The following is an 8,759-nucleotide window of genomic DNA, read 5'->3' as shown; positions in this document are numbered from 1 at the left end:
TTTCCATTTACGTGATGATAGTTGCGCACCTGGTAGCTTTTCTCTCTGTGCACCAATCATCAATACAACATATCTGATTTGTATGCCGATAATCCTCTAAGAGCACTAAGCTCCCAGGGTTGGGAGCGCCTCTGGTGCATTTACATGTCGTTTTCGCTGGTCCCACTGAAGATAGCTATTGGCTGCACGTATCCTTTGGTTAGGCTCTCTACCTTGAAAGAAAACTTGCACACGAGGTTGACCCGGTCGGCCTGGAACCGACTCGCCGCCACCGCCTACCTCCTCCACCTCGTCCGTCCTCACTCCTCCCCTCCCCCACGCATCTCAAAAACATCAACACCCCACGTACTCCGAGAGTTCGCCTACTCCTCCCTCAACCCCAGTCGGCGAGCTCGGCAGAGTGGCCATGGATGTCGCGGGCGCCACATCCTTTCTCTCCAGGTTGTCCTCGACCTGATCTCCTCAACGACCGCCCCGAGCTGTTGTTGGTGGCCTCCCCGATCTGTTCTACTTCAACTCTAGGTTGGACTGGTATGGTCTCCACTATTTTCTCTCCTTCCCCATCTTTGCTATTTTTTGGTAATTACGATGGGCAAGCAGGAATAAGGTGTCAATGATTGGATAGATGGACCTGAACTATTATTTTGGATGGAAACTGTCATTTTTTTGTCCAGGGTTTGGGTTCATATTTGTGACATATTGAAGCATCACGGGAATAATTAATTTTATCTGATTTGATTGGAAGTATATTTACTGCTTTACCTGAATCTTTTGCTCACTAATCGATTATTTTCATGTGCAGCGAGTACAAAATATCGCGAGGTTGGTTATTATTTTCATGTGCAACCTATATCAGCAGTTTAGGGATCTCATTAGTTGTTGTGGAAATATTCATCTAGGAAATGAATTATCATGCCTTTTCCCTTATGTGAGTACCAAATTAAGATTAGTTGGATGCCTGGGGTTTCCTCTAGAGCTGCCTAAGGGTGCTGATTGAGGTTGGATGGAAGCGTTCTAGGTCTTGCTGGGGCATGCTCAATGTGGGTGCTCTAATGGGTATGAGGCCATCAATGTGGTTTGTTTGGGGCTGATTTGGATGGGTTCTGCTGGTGGGCGTGGTTGCGGTATCTTCTTTTAGGAATTTGGGGCAGAATGGAGAAGGAACCGCATCCGCCTGTGGCTTGGTGGTGTTCTTCAGGGATTGTGCCGATGTTGTTGTTTTGGGGTCGAGTAGATTCGATTTTGGCCGTGCTTCCTTAATGAGTGTGATAAGTTTGACTTCCACGTAGGGCTGGACTGTTCATTCTCTATTGACATTTGCATATTGTTGGCGTATGTGCTGCTGATGAAATCACAGGGTAATGAAAAAATAGCCCGAGAACAAAGAGCCCCATTAAATAGCACATGCACATCTGCTGATGTCTGGTCCATGGATAAACAGTCCACTATGTGCAGCATGAAGAATTTATCAGAGGGTAATGAAAAAATAACCCGAGAAATCAAAGAGTCCCATTAAACACCACCTGCTTGCTGTTCGAGTTTATCCACGACTGGCTTTGTCAATCATCATATCACAGAACTGAAGGATTGCTGCACAACTAGATTCAGGTATGTTGCATCCAAGTAAATCCACCTTGAATTAACTTCAACGTATCAGCCTGAATAACAAGTGCTTTATCAAGAAGGCATGCACACCCATCAGGCCACAACTGTCGCAGAGCGAAAGCATTCGTCTGTTGCAATTTTGTCCAGTCTGCTCTATCAAGAAGGCATTCACGCCCATCAGGCCACAACTGTCCCAAAGCGAAAGCATTCATCTGTTGTAATTTTGTCCAGTCCTTGCCCAATTTCAATACCTCCGACCTCAATCACAATGGAACCTGCCATTGAGCATGGAAGCTCTTCCGGGAGCTGGCCATGTGCTACCTTGAAAATGAGGGGCACACATGAGATTCCCTGTTTTAGCCACTCATTGCAATTCTTAAACTACTTGACTTGATGGATTTGGCTAAATGCGGGTAGCTCGATGTTGATACTAATCTATCAAAATTAAAATGTAGCGTTTATGTAGAAGATCACCCTGTGCTTTATTGATAGAACAACAACAGACTATCATAGGTGATATGTGTGATTTTTTTTGGCCTGGCAATATTAGCTTTGAGAGAGAGTGCTGAAGGCTGAAGCGATAGATCAGAAGAGCATGATGTATGGCCTAAGAGTATATGTGAAAATTCGCTTTAGTTGTAATCAGAGAACGATGATTGTGCTACAATTTATTGGTGTTTGTAATCATTAGAACTGGTCATTTGTTGTTTCGTTGTGGATTTTCTATAGGCTACAATGAAACTTTTGTTGGCTACCTAGATGATTTCAGAGGGCACATTGATACTCCACACATGTTTCTACTCTTAGCCAGCATCTCCGCCTTTTCAGTTGGCTTCTTGCTTGCTTAGTTCAATATGGAAACAAGAATATGCAAGGTTATCTTTTTGTCTGCATCCTTCACTACATCTGAAAGAATGCACCCAAAAAGGCACGTGTGACCACACTTTTTCACGTTTTGATTTATCTACGGTATGTATGTACTATAAACCTAATGAATTATCTCATGTTTACATTTCTCAAGGTGCTAGCCTGAAATGCAAGAAACAATTACTTCACATTTTCTTCTGATTTTGCATTTACAAATTAAAGCTTATCATATATTCCTAGGAGTCCTTAAATAACAAATTGCCATATCATATATTTTTTCCTGAATTTCCAGCTTAAGACGTGGACACTTAAGTCAACGTTGGAAATCCAAAAAGAACTCGGTAAGAATTTATTTATCTACCTCAATATATCAACTCTACATTTCTTTTCACAAAATGAATTCAGATAAATTATCAGTTTTTCTTGAACTTGCAGTTTTAAATATGAAGCTTACATTGCTAAGAACGCTCAGTTGGCCAACTTGAACTGCCTTAGACTATAAGCTCTACATTAAAGTTTAAAGCAAAATAAGGGGAATTGATAGTAAATTATAAATTCAGTTAATAATCAGGATCACAAAATCTAATGCCAGATCACCATCAAGGATTATGATACATATATGTTTTGGCTGTCCATTTAAAGTTTGCATTACAGAGGTGGAAAAGGAGGAAATAAAGTTGATTATGAAGAATCACCAGGAGCTACAAGTGTTCTTGACTAACCATAATTATTCTATTAATATCTTCTTTCAGTCATATATTTCTCTGTAAAAAAAGGCACACAAGTGTACAGAAAAACACCAAAAGTTACTGATGTTGTGTGAAGACAAAGATATTTGCAATTTTAAAGGATTTGTGATAGAAGGCATGTACATGTTTGGTGAAATTCTTAGATATCATCCCTGTTTAACTTTTTCTGTAATTTTAAATTTCATTCAGTAAACATCCCCATTCTTCACTATGTTTTACCTTATTTTTTCATATTGCTTTTTTGCTTTTTTAGTTTTAACCTTCTCTGTTTTGCATTTCCTTTCTGCGGTCAGTGTGTAGACTATACCCATTTTTTGTTTTGCAAGGAGATATCAAAGGGTTTCAACAACATTGTCTTTGGAAAGGTTGTATTTTCCCTTGTTCGTGTGTAAACATCTTCGAGTACAACAAGTATCTATTTTTTCTTCTGCGGTGAGCTATCAATGAGTAATCACAAACGCCGATCCAACACGTGGGCATTAGTGATTACTCATTTTCATCAAGTCTTTCATACATGTTTTAACTCATGTAACTTTTTTCTGGCTCAATCACTTTGAGTTGTGGATGACAATTTTCAAATTGCTATTGATTTTATGCATCGACATAACTTCAATTACAAAATTTCCCCTGAGTAAAGGAAAAAATATTAGCCTGAAGGGCAAAAAACGCGCGCAGCAAAGCGCGCGAGGTCCTTCTAGTCTTGTATTAATCCATGCAGGCTACCTTGGGAGCGATGGAAGTAACACTGCTGAAGGTTATGTCCCGCAACTCTTACATATGGAAAGTTGTGATGCAAGGTCCATAAGTGCAGAATCATAAGTCCCAAAGTCACATAACAACATATCTGCCATGCTGAATATGAGGGTGTCTGGAAATTCAGAAGAGTGCAGATTCATGGGTCCTCAACAAGGTCGACTTTATTGTTGTGGATCGCTAGGTAGAATTTATCAACGTGTCCCTTCAGTTAGCATAATTATTTTTGTTTTGTTTAGCTGTTTTAGGACGTTTCAACTGCACACTCTTTTATTGTATATCTTTTTACAATATCCATGATATGCCAGTTATCGGTAATTGAGGCACTTATATGAACTCAAGTCAACACAAGTATGCCCGAGGTTATTTATCCTTGACTTTGTTTCGGGGGTAGAGGTTATAGTGCATTACCAATGTATGGGTCTGCTAAAACTGAACATTTAGCTCCTAAGTACTGAAACCTCTCTGTTATATATGCTATAAATTTCTATCTTCCTGTTCGAAGCTCTAATGTATAAAGATTATTGGCTATAATGTATAAAGATTATTGTAGTGGTCGTTGAGCGACAACCCCTATAAACTGTATATTGTATTAGAACTTGTCCCCACCCCCCCAAGTTCATTTACTATGTCATGAGGGTTGCACAATACTGTATTTGCTTGCTTAAAATTATCTTCCATTTACCTTTTTGGTATCGTACATTCGTTTGAAGCTGCAATATGGGCTGACAGTTCTGACCTTATAGTACAGTTTTAACATTCGCTATGTGTTATTACAGATGGAATACATGTCCCTATTGACTGAAGAACAAGTGATATTTTCCACATGATATCATGGTATAACTGACCTGTAGTATGTTGTTTGCTCTTTTCCACATGATATCATGGCAACACACGTCTTTAAAATATGAAGAATCTTTTATAAATTCTATTTATCTTTTAAAATATATTTTTTACCGAGCTTTTATTTATTCGAAGGGACAGTTTAATAGGTCACATGGCCCATTAAAATTTGAGTGATCCATATTGCTTTCGATCATCTCAAAGTCCCAACTTGTCACACAATCATCATTTAATTTCGACCGACTAAAATAATACCTTCATGTGTGATATGGATCCAACAAAAAAATTTAAAATAATAGTAGAATATATAATAAGTATCAAGATGCTTAGCAAAATACATATTAAAAATGCCGCTCACAATATCTTTCATCCAATACTACGTGAAGTTTAATGTTCAGAAACCACATAATTAATGGACTAGATCCAGAATTAAATGATGCATTTTAGTATAATCAATCAAAACAGAAAAAGTATTTTGAGAAGATTTAAATATTTAGAAGCAAACATAATGTTAAATCTTAGTAGTATAATCTTAAAGGTAGCTTTTAGTTTCGTTAGAATTGAAACTTGGGAGATCTTTGCTTTTACTTTATATTTTTAAAATTGATAATCATACCAACCACGAAGTGTATCATTTTTCTAAATAACTCATTTTGGTAGAAAGAGGCGTGTAAGCGTTGACGAACATATCACCAGTCCTCTGAAAAGGGGAAAAGAAAGGGAAGCCCAAATCGGACACATCATCCTCACTCCTCAGCATCCCACTCTCGCTCACTTGCTCTGTCCGCTAGGCGCTCCACTACCTCCCCGCCGTTGGCCCCTACCCTGCATCCCCACCACCGGCGCCGAGGGTCGTCCTATCCCCTGAATACGCGCCGCCGACGCGAGGGCGAGGCCCTACTCTCCTTAGCCTCACCGGCTACCATGAGTTCCGCCCCTTCCTCATCCCCGCTGCAGTGAGCCCACGACTACCAATCCCTCCCCTGCATCCCCACAGTTGCCGCCCTTTCTTCACGCACCTGATCTCTGATTCGCTATCTTTGTAGATCCCGAGGAGGCACCAGAGTTCCTGGGGAGAGCAGGAGGTGCAAGGCTCGTCATGCTCGCAACAGGAGGGCTCCATGGCGCCAGCCTCCAGGAAGAAGCATTGGAAGCCACCCATATGATGCAATACAGTGGATTGACCCATGTATAGCAGGTATGCGTTTTAAACTCATCAAGCTGCAGTTATCTTCCTTGTTATGTGCCTGTTAGAGTGTTGTAATCGGTTGATTGGAGCCGCTTAGAAGCTCTATGCCTGAATGAATGAACGATAGAGATTATTAGTAAGATCCATAGGGAAGCTGAGTATAGTTCAATTATTAGTCAGACCACGAATGTGCAAACGCTACCTTGTGCAACATCCCTAATACTGCTAGACATTGTTTGCATGTTAGCACTAACATGAGGCATAGCAACAACTCTCTTTCGTCCTGAGATTTGTTGCACCTGATACGCATCATTCCTGTGCAACCAATTGGATTCATTGTCGCATGGTACATTATTCTCTTTGTCATCGGGGATGCCTCCATGTGATTGACCAGAATTGGGTATAATTGATATATCTGCAAGTACATATAATCTATCAATAGCCAAGCTACTAACAAGCAATAAATAATTTATTAATACTTAGCAACCTGCACATGCATATTTCTGTAGTTGGGTGACATCCGATTGTCGTGTGGTTGGTTTGTGTGTAACAGTGCCATCGTTGGTGAGGAGGGCAGTAATAGCTTTTTTCTGTTCACGGGATTGGCGTTGCCGTTTTAATATTTCATCCCTGGTGCATGCCGCTCTTTGTCATTTTGCCTTCTTATCTCTTTAGGGTCTGCATATATGAAAAAAAAATGTTAATATAAAAATTAATTATGGGTTTATGCAGTAGTTGATTGTCATTACCACTGGTTATCTGTTTGTGTATCATCTTCATGGCAATTTCTATTGGCTTTAACAACAGCCACTTTTATTTGACTGTAATTACGTTGTCTCTTTAATATATTATCCCTATTCTGAGAATACATGACCCTCTCCAGTTGCCTCTTCAGCTCTGTAGTGCCTACATATATGATATGTTGTAGGTACAAATTAGCGTCACATCAGTTACTTGTGTAATAGGCAGTATTCTTGTACAAATACTTGAGCGTTGAGTGTTTGTGATGTCCTGAAATGTGGTACATTCGACGGTGGTTGCGGCAGAAGGAGTTACATCATGAGAATGAACTATATGAACATGTGTCATATTTAATCACTGTGCAGATAAAAAATGAATTTAAGCAATAATAAGACAGTATAGAAGCATGTGGTAGAAGCACACCATTACCTTGGAACCTGGCCTAGGGTGTATGCTAAACATTTTGTGCGTCAGTAAGCACTGTTGTTGAAGCCTGTTTGTTTGCACGGCCTTGGCGACATCTTTTCTGAATTTCATCTTTATTTTGGGCATAATACTCGCTATCCCTCTGCCTGTTCAATTCTTTAGGGTCTGTACAGATACATAGATACATAGTGCAAGTTAGCACACCACCAATAGCACTGTTAATTATCCTAAAAAAACAATAGTCAGCTTATATTTACCCAATGAGTGGGTGTTGCTTATATCCTGAAATGGGGTGCGCTTCCGCCCGTTTGGGAGATGACATACTGTCGCCTTTCTGTAAATAGTCCAATGGGGTCAGGCATTAGAAAAGGTACATCCGTATCCAATTCTATCTGCTAACGTGTAAGAAACAATTTACAATTCTCATGGAATGTCCAGCAGTTGATTGTATTTTTTTTGCCGTTGACAATTGGAATCGATTTTTAGTGATTTTTGGGTGTTGATGTTAGGTACGGGCGATCCAAAACATGGAAAAGGAGTAACGGAGCCTGCAACGAATAAGCATAATTGATGCGATCCAATACAATTTGTCGGGAGTGGATGAAGGAGGAGCGGCTACTCAGTCGACGTGCAGGGAGTCGGGGCGCGGTGGTGCAGGTCTGCGAGGTCACCCTGCGCGGAGAAGAAGGATCTGTGCAGGCCTGCGAGTACGCCGTGCAGGTGCATGGGAGAAGACGGGCTGTTGGGCGGCGTACGGCGTCATGGCCAGGGGTGTTCGCGATGGGGTCGGGGAGATCCGGTAATCAGTTTTTCGATCAGTTTTGCGCTGATACTTGCGTGATTAGCGGGATGAGGACGTGGGTTGTTGGGTGTGCGATCAGTTTTCCTCTGCCGGTGAAGCACGGTCAGTCATTGTAATTTGCTAAGTGCACACGGGTGAATCATGTCTGTTAATTTGAGTCTTGTTTCATGGGCCTGATCGTGCGGTGTTGTTTATTCTGTGGAGATTAGCAGTGTGTACGTAAGAAAATTCGTGTTCGCTCTTTTATTAGTAGTGGAGATGGAGATGGAGATGAGGACGTGGGTTGTTGGGTGTGCGATCAGTTTTCCTCTGCCGGTGAAGCACGGTCAGTCATTGTAATTTGCTAAGTGCACACGGGTGAATCATGTCTGTTAATTTGAGTCTTGTTTCATGGGCCTGATCGTGCGGTGTTGTTTATTCTGTGGAGATTAGCAGTGTGTACGTAAGAAAATTCGTGTTCGCTCTTTTATTAGTAGTGGAGATGGAGATGGAGATGAGGGTTGCACAATATTTGCTTGCTTAAAATTATCTTCCATTTACCTTTTTGGTATCGTACATTCGTTTGAAGCTGCAATATGGGCTGACAGTTCTGATCTTATAGTACAGTTTTAACATTCGCTATGTGTTATTACAGATCGAATACATGTCCCTATTGGCTGAAGAACAAGTGATATTTTCCACATGATATCATGGTATAACTGACCTGTAGTATGCTGTTTGCTCTTTTACAACTGTATAATTTAGTCAGTTATAGTTTTTGATGAAATTTCTTAGGAGAGACACT

General features: G+C 40.7%; 1 long non-coding RNA gene across 1 annotated transcript; it reads left to right on the top strand.

Annotated features, from left to right (window-relative positions):
• Positions 1 to 4,904: 4,904 nt before the first annotated feature.
• On the top strand, positions 4,905 to 8,485 carry LOC124692486. Its single transcript, XR_006999549.1, has 3 exons — positions 4,905 to 5,773; positions 5,864 to 6,015; positions 7,683 to 8,485. It is a non-coding gene; the product is annotated as an uncharacterized LOC124692486 (long non-coding RNA).
• The last annotated feature ends 274 nt before the right edge of the window (positions 8,486 to 8,759 follow it).

Source organism: Lolium rigidum, chromosome 2 (genome assembly GCF_022539505.1).
Source record: "Lolium rigidum isolate FL_2022 chromosome 2, APGP_CSIRO_Lrig_0.1, whole genome shotgun sequence".
Classification (NCBI taxonomy): domain Eukaryota; kingdom Viridiplantae; phylum Streptophyta; class Magnoliopsida; order Poales; family Poaceae; genus Lolium; species Lolium rigidum.
The sequence above is the reverse complement of the archived record's forward strand: the minus strand, read 5'-3'. Positions and strand labels throughout refer to the sequence as shown.